The following is a 22,061-nucleotide window of genomic DNA, read 5'->3' on the forward strand; positions in this document are numbered from 1 at the left end:
TGACTTTTGCAAGTTAGCATAGTTTATAAGCCAGAGAGAAGGTAAGAAAGATACTTTGCAGGAGAACTTGTGAGCTTTTGGCAATGTTAGCAATGTAGATTTTGATTCCAAGGCAAAGGGGTTCTTCCAGTCTCTAGTTTCCTGGACTATTCTGGTCCACTAGCTATGAATGACTCAAGGGCAAAAAGATCATGCTTTATTCAATTGTAAACCAAATTCCTTGAACAGTGCAGAGAACCTAGTCAAATGTCCACTAAGCTATTCTAGTGGCTCTTATTCCAAAGTTCCTCTGAATTAATACATTTTCTTTTGAAGTACTGTGTTGAAAGCATAACCTCAAATGCTATTGTGAATCTCCAGTCCTTCATTTGATAGTCTTTCCTAGTATAAAGCAATCAATTTTTCTTGTCATGATGGCTCTTTATAAATGCTTGCTCTTTATTGCATCTGCTTCCATTATTCTCTCTCCTTAACACATTTAATTCACTCTTATACTTTATTTTCCTTTTGTCAGATGCCATGGGTAAATCAGAAAATACAGATAGAATATGAGTGGAACCTTTTGTCCCTCTGTTCTAGACAAATGCTCTTTAACCAGAGCATTGTAAACATTGAAATGAGCTGAATAGATGGAACACTGAGTCATTCCCCAGGACTTTGAGAAAACTTGGTGCTGTGGCAAGGGCTCAGCTTTGCCCTCCACACCTGTCACACTTGTGCTCACATTGGGGTATAACAGGGTGCTGACTACCTTGGCTCTTCCAGTTAACTAGAATAGTTGACAACTGGTTGACAATTCTGTGAGAATTTTCAAGGGACAAGGGTATCTGAGGCTGGCTCCAGCATCTTCCTGTTGGTGTTCCATTTTCATGCGCCCTCTTCTTTTCAAAGAAAAAAAACTTTTTTCAAGAGTTTCACCCAGAATAGAATTCCTTTTTGGTACCTAAGTTTTGAGTATCTTTTTAAAAAATCTCCTACTGCCACATCCTCCCAAAGTCTAAGAGGAACTGACTTGGCAGTAAGTGTAGCATTTATTTCCTTCTCCCTTTACTAAGAAATTCCCAGAAGATCCTTTCCTCAGAAATACAAGCTTGAATTGTGCCCAGTCCTTGCTACTAATGCTCACTAAGAGAGATGGCAACACTAAAACAAGCAGCTATTAGCAATGGCATTTGGGCTGTGAGTGGTTTGTAGATGTTGAGAGTGAAATATTTCAAAATGGAACTGAGTGGAAAAGCCAAATTCTAATTGATAAAGGCGCTGTACATGTGCTTCATTTAACTTCAGACAGACTTCTGACTACTTGTGCCATATACAAATGTGTACAACAAAGCTTGAAATTGTATTTCCATTTTACTTAATTAAATTAGTGCAAGACCTGCATAATAATCAACAGTTAGTACCCTCACTACTACTGGGGTTCAGAATCTCAAAATAATTGCTGCTTTTGAAGTTTGGTCTGTCCTCTGGGAATGAGGTCAATTGGTTGATTTTTGGTGTCGCTAAGGTTGGTTTTACTTGTATTTGTGTGGTCCAACTAAAGGAACTCAATTTTCTTTAACTAGAGTAGGTAGACATAAAAATAGAATGCATTTTTAAAATTCTGAAGAAGTAATTAAGGATTTTTTTAAATTAAAGACTGCCTGCTTTAACAAAAATAAGTTCAAGTACTATTTTTTTCCAAGTTTTAAAAGAAATGGGTAATGAAACCTCACTGCATGTTTTCTCTCCAACATGAATAATAGGAATTTGAAATCCATTATAATTACAATTAGGGTGTTTTTCTCTCCAGGTTTTAGATATCTACAGTGTGTGGCCTGCAAAGAGAACAGCTTTACATAATTACAAAAGACGAGGAAGATTGGTTTCAGAAAAGCCAATAGTGGAACAGACTATTACACATAAAATTCTGGGCAAGAAGACAATGACAATACCAAGAGAGAGAGAGCGCTCAAGAGAGTGACACTAAGAACCCATTCAGAAATCAAGAAAACCCAAATAGCATTTATCCAAGCAGAGAGCAGCTCTGCAGTTTTCTGTTAAGCAAAAGGAAGGCAGATGTTCCATCTCGTCCCTGTTGGGAAGATTTTCATTTGCAGCTGGGTGATGTTTTAAAATAAGACTTTTGTAAGTACTGCTTTGTGGAAGGAAGTCGAATTTCATGACAGCCAAGAGTAGTTTTGGGCCACTCTTGTACTCTCAGATGTGCAGTTCAAACTTTGACTTAAAAGGAACACGTAGGAATGGAAAAAGTTCAAGCCTTAGAGTTAAGGACCTTATGCCTGCCTTGGCCATTAAGTCAGGCTATCTACCTTTTCATACTCCAGTTTCTTCATTGGCTGAGCAGATTATGATAACACACTGTGACTGTGTGAAATGGGTTGGTACACCTCTTAACTTCCCTGAATCTTGGTAGTTTTATCTGTAAAGTGAGATCATTTATGACTTTTGAGAATGTCTAGGTAAGGGGCCTTCATATTTCTTGTAAGCTAATTCTCAATTAACTCCATATTTCTCATATTCTATGGCCCTGCTATTTGCCTTTTATGTTTCATGGAGTGTTTATGAAGATGAAATAAGACCATGTACAGGTCAGTGCTTTAAAGGATATAAAGAGCTACCTAAAAATCAAAGTGGGACTCTTATTGTTAATACAGCATCCGATTTTGAAACCAGTTCCAGTTTTTGGTCAAAATGTTTATAAATCATATATCCAATCTGGGGTAGGATCATTGGGGAAATTTCTTACCCTAAAATTAGTAAACATATGAGATAGAATTTGGACCCAGGTCAGTCTGATCAAGGTCTATGTGTCTGATGATTACCTGTATTGGTAGGAAGATGACTGTTGTTAAAAGATAAACTGAGTCATATTAAAAATTTTAAGAGTCTATTTGAGCAAGAGTGGATTTGAATCAGGCAGCATCCAGTCTAGCAGATACAAAGGAGCTCTGAATAGCTTTACAAAATGAATGACTTTTATAGCCAGAAAGGAATGGGAATGAGGAAGTTACACTAGGCAAAAAAAAAAAAAAAAAAAAAAAGGTTGGTTATTGCAAGGTTACTTACTTTCCTTTAGGGGATGACAGGAGTCTACCAGGCAGACTACCTAACTGTTGGTCAGGTGATTCCTGGTTGACTGGCTTAAGATTTCATTTATGAGAGCTGTAAATGTAATTCAGTCTTGGTTTGGTGATGTGGGTCTTGGCATAAAGAACTCTATTTTGGGCCTGTTGTCTTTTTTTTTTTAACATTATCTGTAATGGTGAGAATGCCCACTACTCAAACTGGTTTAGAGGGAATGCTGATAAAGGGGTTTGAAACTTCTTCACCCATTTTCTTTGGGTTCTTTCCATCAAGGGTAAAAAGTCCAAAAAAAACACTTCCTTGCTTCTCTCAATAGGCCTCTGTTAACATCAAGAGAGAGGTGCTCTGAAATGTTTTGCTTTCACTGAGGGGTCTGATGAGTTACAGCTCTTAGGATTAGGTTATTGATATTGGAAATATGCATTTTCCCTTACTGGTTATGTAAGATTTATGTAACTTGAGTTTTTTTATTTAACAGGGCTGGGAGTCTAAATGTATTGTTAAAAGTCTGAATGGCTGAGGTTTTCTTAAATTTTATAGCCTAAATTATTGGTAATAACTCATAAAATCTCAGGAAGATAAGACTCTATGAAAATATAAACTTTATTATTAAAGACTTGAAGTGTTTATACTGAGCTGTGAATTGTGGTGGTATGTGTGTGTGTGTGCTGTTCCCTGGCAGCCAACAAACACAGTGAGGTCATCAGCATGTGCTAAGACCCTGAGAGTGAGACTCATGTCTGTGCTCAGGATCAAGAAGCACCATGTATATAAAAGGGGGAATGTCTTGCTGTGCAACAGACTGGGTGTGGAATGGAAGGAAGTGGAGGGAGCCTGAGATGTAGCAAAGGTTTCCAGATTGGGTGACTGGGATGGTGGGGACAGGAAGAGAAGCAGGTAGGCTCTCAACAGTAGAGATGTGTACCTCAAAAGAGGGATCTGTACTTGGTATGCAGAATTGGGATTAAGCAGCTTTGAGAGGATGGGTTCACCTGTGGGAAGAGATGGACCCAGGGAAGGGGTGTGCCATGAGATTCCCTTCTCTGAGCTGGTTTTAAACAGAGGCAGGTACAGAACGAAGAGGAGAAAATGGTACTAGCAAATCCACTGGGGGCAACATAACCTACTCCTACTCCAGGGCTTTAGCACATGTTGCACTCATTGTCTAAAAAATTCTTTCCCCATCTAACTCTGTGGGTCATTGCCTCATCCTTTTCAGAACCTGGCTGAAATGTCACCTTCTCAGTGAAGCCTTCAATGACTGCTCCATTTAAAACTGCAATCTCTCCCATGCTCAGCATTCTCCATCCCCCTGCCTTACATCATTTTTCTCCTAAAGCACATATCCCCGTATGCCATACTCTAAGTTTAACTGAATGGTTTGTTTAATGTTGGTCTCCATCCACTAAAATGACCAGCTTCAGGAGGTCAGGGACTCTTCTTTACTTTGCATCTCTGGAATCACTGAGATTGCCTGGCACATAGTAGGAGCTCCAAAAATAGTTGTTGAAAGAACAAGTAGGCTCATAGGGGCCTAAAGGCCCAGCTCTCATGTGATCATTAGCCTTGGAAATGCAGGAGGACCCAATTTTGGTGGGAGAGTGAAGAAAAGATTATACACTAACTTGATAGCAGGAAACTTGAGGCCACATTTTGTAACTAGAAAATGTTTAAAGAAGACAAATAGCAAAGCAATTTGTCTTCCAGAGAGGATAATTCAGAATATTAATGGGCTGCTGATAAATTCGTTGAGAAAATTAAGGATGCACTCACAGTGTTTGTGCAGGTGGAGATTGATGACAAGAGAGCTGGTTTGGAGGGACGTCAGTGTGTCTGAAAAATCGCAGGCTGTGATTTGGTTTAGGTGGGCATAATGATCTCTCCTGTATACTCAAGGTGGTTATAAGTGGTAAGTCAGTCTTGGTTTCTTAAAGTGCTTTTAAAAAATGATCTCTATAATTCAGAGAAATTAAGGATTAGAACAGAGAAATTACCTGAGTTGATAAAATGAAGAGAATGAATATGCTGGATTCACTAGAACTTGAAATTAAGTTGTTGAAGAGAAAATGCAATTTTCAGAATGATATAATTTTAAAAAAATGATTTAAGGATACATTGAAATATATGGAAAACTCAGTTTAATGTGAAATTTTTTATTGCAGAGTTGTAAAAGCATGCAACCCAGTTGTGGGTCAGACCTTAGAAGTTTCCCTCTTGGATTCTCAGAAGGTCTGGTTGGCTCATGGACTTCCTGGAAGTGTAACTTTGCACACTGGGAAGTCAAGTGGATGTCCAGGACCCCATCTGAGGTGGCCATTGCATGGTCCTAGGAAAAGACCTGTATGTGGTGTGAAGTCCAGGAGGCAACGCTTGATTTAATTCTGTTCAAATGATGAGCTGACCAACATAATCTGTATTTAAAAGCTTATTTTCTAAAGCACCAATGACTGCATACTGTCTGCATACATTCATTTACTTCTCTTTCTGGAAGGAGAGTTTGGATAATTGTACCTTCTCAACAGGAGTAATACCTGTCTTATCTTTCCATGGGCTGATCAGTTACCATGTTGCTTTCATTTCTGGATCTTGTCAGTAACACAATTTGGTCAGTGAAGCTGACACGGGGCTGCTCCTTTCTTTCCTGGAGATGATCTTCACTCTTCTCCCCTCCCTATTTTCTAAAAAAGAAATATCTGATTTGTCTAGCTTGGTTAAGGGAATGTAGGACCTCTGATCCAGTGGGGGGATGTAATTCTCCCCAAAGAAATCAAGAATGTGAAATAGATAGTGGGCAATGAAAAAGTAGCCAATATCCAAAAACTGATGGATTAAGAGAGCACTAAAATGTAAGTAAACTGCTATGCCCCTGTATGTGGCCATAGCAGTTTAATTTCTGTGCCTGACATTTAATTTTGGATACTTCTAGTCCCTTGATGTTTTCTTCCATAATTTATCAGAGTGCTGGTAGACAATTAGTTGACTTTTTTTTTTTGATGTCTCATGTGATGAGATTATTGGCTCTATAAATCTCCTGTCTCCTAACCTGTATCCTGTAGGTGAATGAAAATAGGATTTGGAGTAAAACTATTTAGGTAGGAAGTTATTAAACAGTATTCTAGAATTACCAGTAGTTTTAATGTTGTAGCTTTATTGGCATATTTTCATCATAATACTTCCCAGTGGGAGATCTGTTTTCAGCTTGATCTGTATTTAGGAAGAGATGTCCTACCATAAGGTTTTTTGTTGTTGTTAGTTTTGCTGTAATAATGCTGTGTAACAAATAACTCCCCAAATCGCAGTGGCTAGCAACATTTATTTCTCACTAATTGGTCTGAAGATCCAGTGACTCTGATGGGCTCTGCTGTGCTTGGTTGGGCTTATATGGGATAGATTGTAAGAGGATGGACAAAGGTAGTATGAGGCTGGTGAGCTCCCCAAATGCTCGGGTGCCAAGCATTTGCTGATTCCACCCTGTGCCTGGCACGTGTGTCTTTCGGTCCTGGCTGGGCATTGTCACCTCCCCCTGGGCCAGCACCACCCACATACCTCTTGGCAGAGGCCACAATTGATTGACTTGCTGTTGAGCTTCCACTCTTTGGCATGGCTGCATTTTGATGGCAGAGGGAGCAGTTATGCCCAGAGCCCGGTGTGTCGGCATCACCAGTCTGACCTGAGCACCATGTGCTGCATAACATGACATGACATGACACGTGGCACAGGGAGAACTGCCCAGCATGGAAGATTCTCAGGGGCTGCTAGAGTCATCCCTGATGACATCAGGCCTGTCAGCCATTCAGAGGATGAAGAGTCACTGGCAGGGCAGAAGCGGGTCTCCTCACAGGCTTTGGGCACCATCCCTAAATGGAGAAGCTCCACCAGGTTCATCAGGAGAAAGAAGTTTGATGATGAGCTGGTGGAGAGCAGCCTGGCTAAGTCCTCTACTCGGGTGAAGGGGGCCAGTGGGGTGGAACCAGGGTGCTGTTCGGGGAGTGAACCCTCCTCCAATGAGAAGAAGGTGTCTAAGGCCCCCAGCACCCTGGTGCCACCCAGCCCAGCCCCTGCCCCTGGACACACCAAGCATGTGAAGAAGAGCAAACAGCCACTCCAGGTGACCAAGGATCTGGGCCGCTGGAAGCCTGCAGATGAACTCCTGCTCATCAATGCCGTATTGCAGACCAATGACCTGACATCTGTCCACCTAGTTGTGATGTTCAGCTGCCGCTTCACCCTGCGGGAAGTCCAGGAGCACTGGTACGCCCTGCTCTATGATCCTGTCATCTCCAAGCTGGCCTGCCAGGCCATGAGACAGCTGCACCCAGAGGCCATTGCCGCCATCCAGAGCAAGGCCCTGTTTAGCAAGGCTGAAGAGCAGCTGCTGAGCAAAGTGGGATCTACCAGCCAGCCCACCTTGGAGACCTTCCAAGACCTGCTGCGCAGACACCCCGATGCCTTCTACCTGGCCCGTATTGCCAAGGCTCTGCAGGCCCAGTGGCAGCTCATGAAGCCGTATTACCTGTTGGAGGACCAGACAGCTGCTGCCCAAGGGGGACCAAGTGCTGAAATTCTCCATCACAGAGGACTTGATTGATGACAGTAAGCTCAGTGATATGCGAGATGAAGTCCTAGAACATGAGCTGACAGTGGCTGACTGACGCCAGAAACAAGAGATTCGGCAGCTGGAACAGGAACTGCGTAAGTGGCTGGTGCTAGTAGATAGCCTCACAGGCATGAACTCTTCGGACTTTGACAACCAGACCCTGGCAGTGCTGCGGGGCCGCATGGTGCGATGCACTTGAGAAAGATCATCCTAAGCAGAGCAACCGAGGCTAACCAGATTGATGTGGACCTGTCTCTGGAGGGTCCGGCCTGGAAGATCTCCCAGAAGCAAGGCATCATCAAGCTGAAAAACAACGGTGATTTCTTCATTGCCATTGAGGCCCGATGGCCCATCTACATCAATGGATGGCCTGTGCTGTATGGTTCCAAATGGCGCCTTAGCAAGAGCTCCATGGTGGAGATTGCCAGCCTGTAATTTGTCTTCCTCATCTACAAGGACCTCATTGCCCTTATTCCGGCCGAGGCTGCCGAGATCACACCACAGTGAGAAGTGGTGGCAGGACCCATGGGCTCTCTCTGGTCTCAGTTTCCCCTGCCATCCCAGACCCCTGGAGCTGGGAACTCAGGCTCCTGGAAAAACCAGAGGGGGCTGAGGGAGATTCAGCTCCTGGACCCTTGATCTGAGCCTCTGTGGGAGGGTGGAGCTGGCCCTGGGGAAGCCCCTAGAGGCTGGGACCCTCAGGCTTCCTTAATGCCAGAGCCCCTGCCCTTCTCTCTCTGCAGAGGACCCTACCCTTTCCCCCAGATTCCCACCTTTGCCTGGTGTCTCCAGCAGATTAGCTTCAGACTTTTCCTTTATTATTTTTCTTTTGTAAATACAAAGCACTGAGTTCCGAAGTAAAAAAAAAAAAACAAAACTAAAGGATACATTGAGAGTGATAATCCATACTCCAGAATATGGTTACATGTAAAACAAACATAAAATACATATATATTATATTATTCACATATAAAATAAGCTAGATCACATATATAATAAACTGATATTTTGTGGCTCTAATATCTACCTTCCAACTTTGTAATGCAATGAACTAAGAAAGTCCCACCAGGTGGGAATTGTCTCACTTCTAGGCTTGTCCAGACCATCACTTTCATTGTCTTGGTTCTGTATGTGGACTGATCAGCACTTGATTCTTAATGACCTTCCATAGTATTCAGTCTCTGCATTGGCAGGGTTGCCTCTTTATACATTAAGATTCTTATACTCAATGTAGATAATTCTTAATATATATGTCTATAGTTTAAGGAGATAAAGAGTTTACATCAGCTGTATTCTTCTTCTCTCTTGCTATCCTTGAATGGCATTTTACTCAGACATATTTCTTGAATGCCTATGAAGGGTAGTGTGTGAGCTAGTGGATGAATAAGATAGATATAGTTCTTGCACTTGTCACATTCACAACTCCTCCATAAATAAAGGCCCTGCTGGAACAGAAGGCACGTTGGTCTTCTTCAATATGCCACCTTCTAAATGCCTGAGAATCACTTGAGAAATTATCTCTCTGTGCATTGGAGTCTCTTCTCTGCTTGTAGGGGGCTTGGGATGGGGAAATACTCCTCCCTTCTTAGGATAGTTTGTGTGGGACATTAATGAGATTCCTTTGGTTTGTTTGAGATAGGTGATTGTTTATAGTTTAAATATTTCTTATGTGCCTATGTAGAATAGAATTCCTCTTTCTTCTCTGAACTTAAAACACTGTTAATAAGTGGACTCCATAGAAAGGAAGATGACTTTTTGAAAAGCAGTTGATCCTTGAACAATGTAGAGGTTAAGAGTGCCCACCCTCCCCACAGTTGAAAAACCACAGATAATTTATAGTCCCTTTCTGTATATAGTAGGTGGTTCTTCCATATCTGTGGTACTGCATCTGCTGATTCAACCAACCAAGTATTGTGTAGTACTGAAGTATTTACTATTGAAAAAAAAATCTGCATGTAAGTGGAACTGCATATAAGTACAGTTCAGACCTGTGTTGCTCAAGAGTCAATGTACTATGTCCTAGGTTGTCAATTATATCTTGGCTTTCTCCTCTGTGCTGGAGTACAAATTACCAGTGGAAGAAGGGTAGAGTAGTTCATTGAAATTCTTAAAAAGGAAAATAAAGCCCATGTGCAACCACTAGGCTATTAATATGTGTTCTTATTAAGAAAGGTGGATTTGAATAAAAATTCAACTTGTTTTTCTAAGAGCCAAATTTGAAAAATTGAAGGTAAAATGGAAGAGTATCTTCAAAAATGTTCTGGAAGTTTCTAGTTGTATTATTCCAAATTGGTGATGTTAATATTTTAAAATAATAATACCTGCATGGTTTATTGTTCTCCAGGGATACTCTGATCATTGGAGTTGTGCTATTTATTTATTAGATAGTGTTGGAAGTGAATTGAGAGGTACTGAGAGAGAAAATTCAAGAGTTCCTGAATTTTCCCTGAGGTTAAGTTTGTGCATACGTAATGGCTTCAGTCACTTATTCATTTTACTCCCTACCTTACTGCCAAATGCCTACTTTGTGTTTGTACAAATTTTTGTATCTCAAGAAAAAAATCTATTTCTGAACAATATCATATTTTATCTCCAAACTTCTCTTAAAGCTTTTTCTCTTAATTTTCAGTATGCATAATTTCACTTCTCTTTTTTCACTGCCAATGTCTTAATTGAAATTTTAATACTCTCTTAGTTTTTCACTGTTCATCAGTTTATTGTCCTAAAAAACATGGATTCGATCCCTGGTGCTCTACAGAAACTACAATTGATTCTTCCATTGCCTCAAACAAAACGTGGCTTTTACTTCCAACAGTATTGTATTAATTGTCTATTGTTGCACAATAAATTATCACAAACTTAGTGGCTTAAAACAACACACAAGTTATTATTCCACCGTTTCTGTGGGCCAGGAATTTTGAGCACTACCAAAATGTGGTCTTTGCTTCAGGATGTCTCAGAAGTCTGCAGTGAAATCATTGGTCAGGGTTGGGATCTCATCTGAAGTTTCAACTGAGTTTGCATACTTATTGGCAGGATTCAGTTTCTTGAGGCTGTTGATCCAGAGGGCTCAGTTCTTTGCTGGGCTGTTGATGACTTTCTTTCTTTCTTTTTTTTAACATCTTTATTGGAGTATAATTACTTTACAGTGGTGTGCTAGTTTCTGCTTTATAACAAAGTGAATCAGTTATACATATATATGTACATATCCCCATATCTCTTCCCTCTTGGGTCTCCCTCTCTCCCATCCTCCCTATCCCACCTGTCTGGGTGGTCACAAAGCACCGAGCTGATCTCCCTGTGCTATGCGGCTGCTTCCCACTAGCTATCTGTTTTACATTTGGTAGAGTATAATATGTCCATGCCACTCTCTCATTTTGTCCCAGTTTACCCTTCCCCTTCCACATGTCCTCAAGTCCATTCTCTAGTAGGTCTGCATCTTTATTCCCATCTTGCCCCTAGGTTCTTCATGACCATTTTTTTTTTTTAGATTCCATATATATGTGTTAGCATATGGTATTTGTTCTTCTCTTTCTGAGTTACTTCACTATGTATGACAGACTCTGGGTCCATCCACCTCACTACAGATAACTCAATTTCATTTCTTTTTATGGCTGAGTAATATTCCATTGCATATATGTGCCACATCTTCTTTATCCATTCATCTGTCGATGGACACTTAGGTTGCTTCCATGTCCTGGCTATTGTAAATAGTGCTGCAATGAACACTGTGGTATATGACTCTTTGAATTATGGTTTTCTAAGGGTATATGCCCAGTAGTGGGATTAGTGGGTCGTATGGTAGTTGTATTTTTAGTTTTTTAAGGAACCTCCATACTGTTCTCCATAGTGTCTATATCAATTTATATTCCCACTAACAGTGCAAGAGGGTTCCCTTTTCTCCACACCCTCTCCAGCATTTACGGTTTGTAGATGTTTTGATGATGGCCATTATGACTGGTGTGAGATGATATCTCATTGTAGTTTTGATTTGCATTTCTCTAATGATTAATGATGTTGAGCATTCTTTCATGTGTTTGTTGGCAATCTGTATACCTTCTTTGGAGAAATGTCTATTTAGGTATTCTGCCCATCTTTGGATTAGGTTGTTTTTTTTTTTGATATTGAGCTGCATGAGCTGCTTGTAAATTTTGGAGATTAATCCTTTGTCAGTTGCTTCATTTGCAAATATTTTCTCCCATTCTGAGAGTTGTCTTTTCATCTTGTTTATGGTTTCCTTTGCTGTGCTAAAGCATTTAAGTTTCGCTAGGTCCCATTTGTTTATTTTTGTTTTTATTTCCATTTCTCTAGGAGGTGGGTCAAAAAGGATCTTGCTGTTATTTATATCATAGAGTGTTCTGCCTATGTTTTCGTCTAAGAGTTTCATAGTATCTGGCCTTACATTTAGGTCTTTAATCCATTTTGAGTTTATTTTTGTGTATGGTGTTAGGAAGTGTTCTAATTTCATCCTTTTACATGTACCTTTCCAGTTTTCCGAGCACCACTTATTGAATAGGGTGTCTTTTCTCCATTGTATATTCTTGCATCCTTTACCAAAGATAGTGTGACCATAGGTGCGTAGGTTTATCTCTAGGCTTTCTATCCTGTTCCATTGATCTATATTTCTGTTTTTTTTTTGCCAGTACCATACTGTCTTGATTACTGTAGCTTTGTAGTATAGTCTGAAGTCAGGGAGCCTGATTCCTCCAGCTCCGTTTTTCTTTCTCAAGATTGCTTTGCCTATTCGGGGTCTTTTGTGTTTCCATACATTTTGTGAAATTTTTTCTTCTAATTGTGTGAAAAATGCCATTGGCAGTTTGATAGGGATTGCATTGAATCTGTAGATTGCTTTGGGTAGTATAGGCATTTTCACAATGTTGATTCTTCCAATGCAAGAACATGGTATAATCTCTCCATCTGTTGGTATCATCTTTATTTTCTTCCATCAGGGTCTTATAGTTTTCTGCATACAGGTTATTTGTTTCCTTAGGTAGGATTATTCCTAGGTACTTTATTCTTTTTGTTGCAGTGGTAAATGGGAGTGTTTCTTTAATTTCACTTTCAGATTTTTCATTAGTGGATAGGAATGCAAGAGATTTCTGTGCATTAATTTTGTATCCTGCTATTTTACCAAATTCATTGATTAGCTCTAGTAGTTTTCTGGTAACACCTTTAGGATCTCTATGTATAGTATCATGTCATCTACAAATAGTGACAGCTTTACTTCTTCTTATCTGATTTGGATTCCTTTTATTTCTTTTTCTTCTTGGATTGCTGTGGCTAAAACTTCCAAAACTATGTTGAATAAGAGTGGTGAGAGTGGGCAACCTTGTCTTGTTCCTGATCTTAGTGGAAATGGTTTCAGTTTTTCACCATTGAGGACAATGTTGGCTGTGGGTTTGTCATATATGGCCCTTATTATGTTAAGGTAAGTTCCCTCTACGGGTACTTTGTGGAGAGTTTTCATCATAAATTGGTGTTGAATTTTGTCAAAAGCTTGATCTGCATCTATTGAGATGATCATATGGTTTTTATCCTTCAGTTTGTTAATATGGTGTATCACATTGATTGATTTGCATATATTGAAGAATCCTTGCATTCTTGGAATAAACCCCACTTGATCATAGTGTATGATCCTTTTAATGTGCTGTTGGATTTTGTTTGCTAGTATTTTGTTGAGGATTTTTGCACCTATGTTCATCAGTGATATTGGCCTATAGTTTTCTTTTTTTGTGACATCTTTGTTTGGTTTTGCTATCAAGGTGATGGTGGCCTCGTAGAATGAGTTTGGGAGTGTTCCTCCCTTTGTCATATTTTGGAAGAGTTTGAGAAAGATAGGTGTTAGATCTTCTCTAAATGTTTGACAGAATTCGCCTGTGAGGGCATCTGGTCCTGGGCTTTTGTTTGTTGGAAGATTTTTAATCACAGTCTCAATTTCAGTGCTTGTGATTAGTCTGATTATATTTTCTATTTCTTCCTGCTTCAGACTTAGAAGGTTGTGCTTTTCTAAGAATTTGTTCATTTCTTCCAGGTTGTCCATTTTATTGGCATATAGTTGCTTGTAGTAATCTCCCATGATCCTTTGTATTTCTGCAGTATCAGTTTTTACTTCTCCTTTTTCATTTCTAATTCTATTGATTTGAGTCTTCTCCCTTTTTTTCTTGATAAATCTGGCTAATGGTTTACCAATTTTGTTTTTCTTCTCAAAGAACTAGCTTTTAGTTTTATTGATCTTTGCTATGGTTTCCTTCATTTCTTTTTCATTTATTTCTGATCTGATATTTATGATTTTTCCTTCTGCTAAATCTGGGGTTTTTTTTGTTGTTGTTGTTCTTCTTTCTCTAATTGCTTTAGGTGTAAGGTTAGGTTGTTTATTTGAGATGTTTCTCGTTTCTTGAGGTAGGATTGTATTGCTCTAAACTTCCATCCTAGAACTGCTTTTGCTGCATCCCGTAGGTTTTGGGTCAGTGTGTTTTCATTGTCATTTGTTTTTAGGTATTTTTTGATTTCCTCTTTGATTTCTTCAGTGATCTCTTGGTTATTAAGTAGTGTATTGTTTAGCCTCCATGTGTTTGTATGTTTTACAGATTTTTTCCTGTAACTGATATCTAGTCTCATAGCGTTGTGGTTGGAAAAGATACTTGATATGATTTCAGTTTTCTTAAATTTACCAAGGCTTGATTTGTGACCCAAGGTATGATCTATCCTGGAGAATGTTCCATGAGCACTTGAGAAGAAAGTGTATTCTGTTGTGTTTGGATGGAAGGTCCTATAAATATCAATTAAGTCCATCTTCTTTAATGTATCATTTAAAGCTTGTGTTTCCTTATTCGATTTCATTTTGGATGATATGTCCATAAGTGAAAAGGGGGTGTAAAAGTCCCCTAGTATGATTGTGTTACTCTCAATTTCCCCTTTTATGGCTCTTAGCATTTGTCTTATGTATAGAGGTGCTCCTATGTTGGGTGCATAAATATTTACAATTGTTATATCTTCTTCTTGGATTGATCCTTTGATCATTATGTAGTGTCCTTCTTTGTCTCTTGTAACGGTCTTTGTTTTAAAGTCTATTTTGTCTGATATGATAATTGCTATTCCAGCTTTCTTTTGATTTCCATTTGCATGGAATATCTTTTTCCATCCCCTCACTTTCAGTCTGTATGTGTCCCCAGGTCTGAAGTGGGTTTCTTGTAGACAGCATATATCGGGTCTTGTTTTTGTATCCATTCAGCCAGTCTGTGTCTTTTGGTTGGAGCATTTAATCCATTTACACTTAAGGTAATTATCAACATGTTTGTTCCTATCACCATTTTCTTAATTATTTTGGGTTTGTTATTGTAGGTCTTTTCTTTCTTTTGTGTTTCCTGCCTAGAGAAATTCCTTTAGCATTTGTTGTAAAGCTGGTTTGTCGGTGCTGAATTCTCTTAGCTTTTGCTTGTCTGTAAAGCTTTTAATTTCTCTGTCAAATCTGAATGAGGGGCTTCCCTGGTGGCACAGTGGTTGAGAGTCTGCCTGCCGATGCAGGGGACACGGGTTCGTGCCCCAGTCCGGGAAGATCCCACATGCCGCGGAGCAGCTGGGTCCATGAGCCACGGCTGCTGAGCCTGCGCGTCCGGAGCCTATGCTCTGCAACGGGAGAGGCCCGTGTACCACAAAAAAAAAAAAAAAAAGTCTGAATGAGATCATTGCTGGGTAGAGTAATCTTGGTTGTAGTTTTTTCTGTTTCATCACTTTAAATATGTCCTGCCACTCCCTTCTGGCTTGCAGAGTTTCTGCTGAAAGATCAGCTGTTAACCTTATTGGGATTCCCTTGTGTGTTATTTGTTGTTTTTCCCTTGCTGATTTTAATATTTTTTCTTTGTATTTAATTTTTGATAGTTTGATTAATATGTGTCTTGGCATGTTTCTCCTTGAATTTATCCTGTAACAGACTCTCTGTGCTTCCTGGACTTGATTAACTATTTCCTTTCCCATATTAGGGAAGTTTTCAACTATAAACTCTTCAAATATTTTCTCAGTCCCTTTCTTTTTCTCTTCTTCTTCTGGGACCCCTATAATTCGAATGTTGGTACATTTAATGTTGTCCCAGAGGTCTGTCAGACTGTCCTCAGTTCTTTTCATTGTTTTTGTTTATTTTGCTTTGCAGTAGTTATTTCCACTATTTGTTTTGTGTGTGTGTGTGTGTGTGTGTGTGTGTGTGTTACGTGGGCCTGTCACTGTTGTGGCCTCTCCCATTGCGGAGCACAGGCTCCGGACGCACAAGCTCAGCGGCCATGGCTCATGGGCCCAGCCGCTCCGCGGCATGTGGGATCTTCCCGGACCGGGGCACGAACCCGTGTCCCCTGAATCGGCAGGCGGACTCTCAACCACTGCGCCACCAGGGAAGCCCTATTTCCACTATTTTATCTTCCAGGTCACTTATCCGTTTTCTGGCTCAGTTATTCTGCTATTGATTCCTTCTAGAGAATTTTTAATTTCATGTATTGTGTTGTTTATCATTGTTTGTTTGCTCTTTAGTTCTTCTAGGTTGTTGTTACACATTTCTTGTATTTTCTCCATTGTATTTCCAAGGTTTTAGATCATCTTTACTATCATTCTTTTTTTTTTTTTTTTTGTGGTATGTGGGCCTGTCACTGCTGTGGCCTCTCCCGTCATGGAGCACAGGTTCCGGACGCGCAGGCCCAGCAGCCATGGCTCACGGGCCCAGCCGCTCCACGGCATGTGGGATCCTCCCGGACCAGGGCACGAACCCGTGTCCCCTGCATTGGCAGGCAGACTCCCAACCACTGCGCCACCAGGGAAGCCCTTTACTATCATTCTTAATTCTTTTTCAGGTAGACTGCCTATTTCCTCTTCATTTTTTTGGCCTGATGGGTTTTTACCTTGCTCCTTCATCTGCTGTGTGTTTCTCTGTCTTCTCATTTTGCTTAGCTTACTGTGTTTGGGGTCTCCTTCTCACAGGCTGCAGGTTCGTAGTTCCCGTTGTTTTTGGTGTCTGCCCCCAGTGGCTAAGGTTCATCAGTGGGTTGTGTAGGCTTCCTGGTGAAGGGGACTAGTTCCTGTGTTCTGGAGGATGAGGATGGATCTTGTCTTTCTGGTGGTCAGGTCTGCATGTGATGGTGTGTTTTGGGGTGTCTGTGACCTTATTATGATATTAGGCAACCTCTCTGCTAATGGGTAGGGTTGTGTTCCTGTCTTGTTAGTTGTTTGGCATAGGGTGTCCAGCACTGTAGCTTGCTGGTCGTTGAGTGGCGGTGGGTCTTGGCTTTGAGATGGAGATCTCTGGGAGATTTTTGCCATTTGATATTACGTGGAGCTGGGAGGTCTCTGGTGGACCAGTGTCCTGAACTTGGCTCTCCCACCCCAGAGGCGCAGCCCTGATTCCCTGCCAGAGCACCAAGACCCTGTTATCCACACAGCTCAGAATAAAAGGGAGAAAAAAAGAAAGAAAGAAAAAATAATGAAATAAAATAATGTTATTAAATAAAAAATAATTATTGAAAAATTTTTTAAAGTAATAAAAGAAGAGAGCAACCAAACCATAAAACAAATACACCAATGATAACAAATACTAAAAACTACACACACACAAAAATACCAAAACAAATGGACAGACAGACCCCTAGGACAAATGGTAAAAGCAAAGCTATACAGACAAAATCACACACAGAAGCATACACATACACACTCACAAAAAGAGAAAAAGGGGAAAAAAATACATATCGTTGCTCCCAAAGTCCACCTCTTCAAATTGGGATGATTCGTTTTCTATTCAGGTATTCCACAGATGCAGGGTACATCAAGTTGATTGTGGAGATTTAATCCGCTGCTCCTGAGGCTGCTGGGAGAGATTTCCCTTTCTCTTCTTTGTTCACACCCTCCTGGGGTTCGGCTTTGGATTTGGCCCTGTCTCTCGCCTGAGGGCGTCTGTTCCCCGCTCAGACAGGCCGGGGTTAAAGGAGCAGCTGCTTCGGGGGCTCTGTCTCACTCAGGCGCGGGGGAGGGAGGGGTACGGAATGTGGGGCGAGACTGCGGCGGCAGAGGCCGGCGTGACGTTGTAACAGCCTCAGGCGCCCTGTGTTCTCCTGGGGAAGTTGTCCCTGGATCTCGGGACCCTGGCAGTGGCGGGCTGCACAGGCTCCCGGTAGGGGAGGTGTGCTTGCACACAGGCTTCTTGGTGGCTGCAGCATCAGCCTTAGCGTCTCATGTCCGTCTCTGGTGTCCACGCTGATAGCCGTGGCTCGCGCCTGTCTCTGGAGCTCATTTAGGCAGTGCTCTGAATCCCTTATCCTCGTGCACCCCGAGACAATGGTCTCTTACCTCTTGGGCAGTTCCAGACTTTTCCCTGGACTCCCTCCCAGTTAGCTGTGGTGCACTAGCCCCCTTCAGATTGTGTTTATGCAGCCAACCCCAGTCTTCTCCCTGGGATCTGACCTCCGAAGCCTGATCCTCAGCTCCCAGCCCCCACCTGTCCCAGCGGGTGAGCAGAGAAGCCTCTCGGGCTGGTGAGTGCTGGTCGGCAGTGATCCTCTGTGCGGGAATCTCTCCGCTTTGCCCTCCACACCCCTGTTGCTGTGCTCTCCTTCTTGGCTCTGAAGCTTCCCCCCGCCACCTGCCATCTCTGCCTGAAAAGGGGCTTCATAGTGTGTGGGAACCTTTCCTCCTTCACGGCTCCCTCCCACTGGTGCAGGTCCCGTCCCAATTCTTTTGTCTGTTTTTTCTTTTGCCCTGTCCAGGTATGTGGGGAGTTTCTTGCCTTTTGGGAGGTCTGAGGTCTTCTGCCAGCGTTCAGTAGGTGTTCTGTAGGAGTTGTTCCACATGTAGATGTATTTCTGATGTATTTGTGGGGAGGAAGGTGATGTCCACATCTTACTCTTCCGCCATCTTGAAGCTCCTCCCTGTTGACCACTTTCAGTTCCTTGCCATGTGAACCTATCCATAGGGCAGCTCACAGCATGGCATCTTGATTCATCAGAGCCAGCAGGAGAGAGCTTCTGCTAGCTAGCAAAGTAGAAGTTTCAGTCTAACCTCCTGTAATATAATTATGGAAGTGCCTCTCCAGCATCTTTGCTGTATTCTATTGATTGGAAGCCAGTTGCTAGGCCAGGAGACACTCAAGGGAATGAGATTACACAAGGGCATAAATAGCAGGAGGTGAAGATCACTGGGGCCCATCTTAGAGTCTGTCTGCCACAAGGGTCATTTTTTGGGGTATTTTTTATCTGACAGTGATGTCATTATTTTCAAAGTTGTTCTGGCCTAAAACCTGGGAGTTCTTTTCGATTCTGGTTTTCCTCTCTGTCTTCCATTTTTTATCTGTTTCCGTACTTGTGCCATAGTGGAAATAATAGTGAGAAAACCAAGTTACAGTCCTAGGAATTCTACCAATCTCTGGGAAGTCACTTAAATTGTCCTGGCTACAGTTTCCTCATCTGTAAAATGAGGTCTGGTACTAAGTTACAATTCTCTTCAGTTATAACATTCTTTGATCACAAGTATGCTGAGTTTTCCTATGTGAATCTGTTCCTTTCTTTTCTTTTCCCATTCCAATCCAACCAGACCATCATTTCATTTTCATTTTGCCATTTGCCAACTCAGGACCTTATAGAAACTTTCAGTTGCTTACAGGTTAAAAGCCAAATACACCTTGGTCTGCTGTTAAAGGCTGTCTTCATTCTGACCCAAATTCTATCTCCAACTTCACCTTGGATTCTATTCCTTCATGGACTTTCTACCTATGGCTAGAGTCAGCTGTACACTCATCACCTCTTAATTTTCTTCCCATTTTTTGTTCACACTATACTCCTTGCCTGATCGACCTTCATACTTTCCCTCTGCTTATGTATTTCCTACCTATTCTTTGGAGTCTAACTGAACTCTCATCTTTATAACATATATATTAGTATATTGGTTTTGAATTTATAAAGACTAGGGCTCAAATTCTGGCCTTCTCTATATAAACTTTGTTACTTAAGCATGTTTAAACACTTTGAGTCTCATCTTTAAAATAAGACTATTAATAACCTTGCTCATTGGTTATTGTAAAGTTTAGGTAAGATAACATATATCAGGTGCTTAATACAGTCCCTGGTACATAACAAGGGACACAAAAATTATTATTGTCCCTGATTTCATCTAATCTGTATTAATTTTTCTTGATGTAATCTATGGCATGTTGTTGGTTAGTCTTAACACATTTTTTCTGCCTTTCCTGGTTAACTATTTTTTCTTTTGCATGTTTTATTATACCCTAAATTGTACATTTCTTAAAAGCAGTGACCATGCTTTATACCCCTTTATATTCTCTCATCATCTAGAACAGTGTTTTCCAGCACATTGATCACATTCTCCTCCTAAGTATGTCATCGGTGTTTATGCTGCTGTGACTATGTGCTTTTTCGTCAGCTCTTCTTTTCATTCTCACCCTATCAATTTTTTTCATTCTTTTTGGCTCAGCCCTGAGCATGTCAATTATTCATTCACCAGATATTTATTGAGAGCTTACAATATGCTAGCCACAGCGCTCTGCTCTGAGGGTGCATTGATGAGCTAAAACCAATGTCTTATCTGACTCATGGAACATATAGTTTAGTTGGGAGAAAATGACATTTATCAAATATTCACAGACACAGATACACATAGCTCCATGAGAAAACTGACCTGTTATCAAATAATCATACAAAGTTACATGGCGTGAAGAGCTACTATAAAAGGGAAATTTGACAGGGATATTTGAAACCTGGAGAATGAATAATAGTCATCTGCATGAAGAGCTGATGAAGGAGCAACACGTGGGAGGCAACATAGTGACAAAGATCAAGGGCAGAGCTAGTTTCTAAAATTAGGGGAGTGAACCTAGGGGTGGGTCAGGCCAGTAGTAGGCGAGGTGACACGGAAGAGACCCTTTTTGACCATCTACATTACACAAATCATGATCCTGATTTATTATGCTTTCTCTCGTCATAATCTTAATAGTTATGCTAAAATATTACCTTAAAATAGTTGAAAAGGTACCTATCTTCAGCACTCACACAATCTGCTGCCTCTGACTCCAGTTTTTAGCAAGAGAAACTGAAAAATGAGTGTAGGTACATGTCAGAGAGTAGTGGGACCTTGGGGGTAAATGGGCTTGGAGGGGTAGCAGGGACCAGGTCACACAGGGAATTATATACCAGGTTAAGGAGATTTGTCCAAAGGGAAGTCATAGGATAGGTTTAAGCTGGCGAGTTATGGGATCAGGTTTGCATTTTGAAAGAAAATCTTTGGCTACTGTGTAGGGGCAGAGGACTTGCCTGAATCACGTTTTGTCGCTTGATTTTGTGTGAACAGGATGTTGCTAGATAATTAATGTTTATTTTAATCTACCTCATATTATAGAATTATCCCCCATTCAACTATATGCTACAGTAATTAGGATTTGATTTTCTATTAGTAGCAGAAGCTTAAACAAATAGCAGCTTAAACACACAGAAGTTCATTTTTCTCTCACATAAAGGAACCTGGAAGTAGGCATTCCAGGGTGAGTACGAAAGCTTAGGACTCATCAAGCAGCAGTGATCTCCTTTCCTGCTGCTCAACCATCTCAGTGTACACTACCTCATGGCCCAAGAGGGCCATCTGAATTCTGGACATCACATTAATTTCCTTGTCAGAAAGGAGAAGGAATTGATGAAGAACATATCTTCTCCCTTTAAGGACACTTACTGGAAATTATACACAATGCTTCCATGTTCTGGAACTTAATTACCTGCCAACATTCAGTTCCAGAGGATGCTGGGGTATATAGTAAGTTTTCTGTGGTGCCATGTATCTAGCTAAAAGTGAACAATTCTATTCCTATGGAAGAAGGGGAACATGAATATTTGGGACAAATTTGGATCCCATATTTTTTGGCCATACTCTCTTCCTTCTTAGAGAGGTAGCCCTAAATCCTATTAAGCTACTAATTCCAGTTCAAAGTCCAGGATCTCTGGGAGATAGGCAAACCTATCCATCAGGTCTGGATATGATGCCTTATGTTCTGGTGACCCAAAAACTAAAAGACAAGTTGTCTTCCATAAACACATCCAATGTTCAATAGTGGAGAAGGAAAAGGCTAATTTCAATAAAAGCTTCCATTCAGAAATGGGGAGAATGGGGAACACCCATCAGTCACTGGTCCTTAGAAATTGCAAATTCCCTATGGGCTGGAACAGTATGGGATAAGTTCCTTGATTAGCCACCTGGACCCCTAGTTCTTTGGAAGGAACTCCCGTATCCATTATCCTCTATGGTTCTGGCTTTGCTCCTGGGAAGTTTTTTCATTTCCATTTACCTCCAAGGACACCTCTGAGGACAACAATGGGTACTAAGCTTTTACTGAGGGTCTTGAAACTTT

At 41.0% G+C, this 22,061-nt stretch overlaps 1 pseudogene across 1 annotated transcript; it reads left to right on the top strand.

Annotated features, from left to right (window-relative positions):
• Positions 1–6,790: 6,790 nt before the first annotated feature.
• LOC308627750 (microspherule protein 1-like) lies at positions 6,791–8,282 on the top strand (annotated as a pseudogene). Its single transcript has one exon. The product of its transcript is annotated as a microspherule protein 1-like (transcript).
• The last annotated feature ends 13,779 nt before the right edge of the window (positions 8,283–22,061 follow it).

This window comes from Mesoplodon bidens (genome assembly GCF_964165515.1).
Source record: "Mesoplodon bidens genome assembly, chromosome: 14".
NCBI classification, from domain to species: domain Eukaryota; kingdom Metazoa; phylum Chordata; class Mammalia; order Artiodactyla; family Ziphiidae; genus Mesoplodon; species Mesoplodon bidens.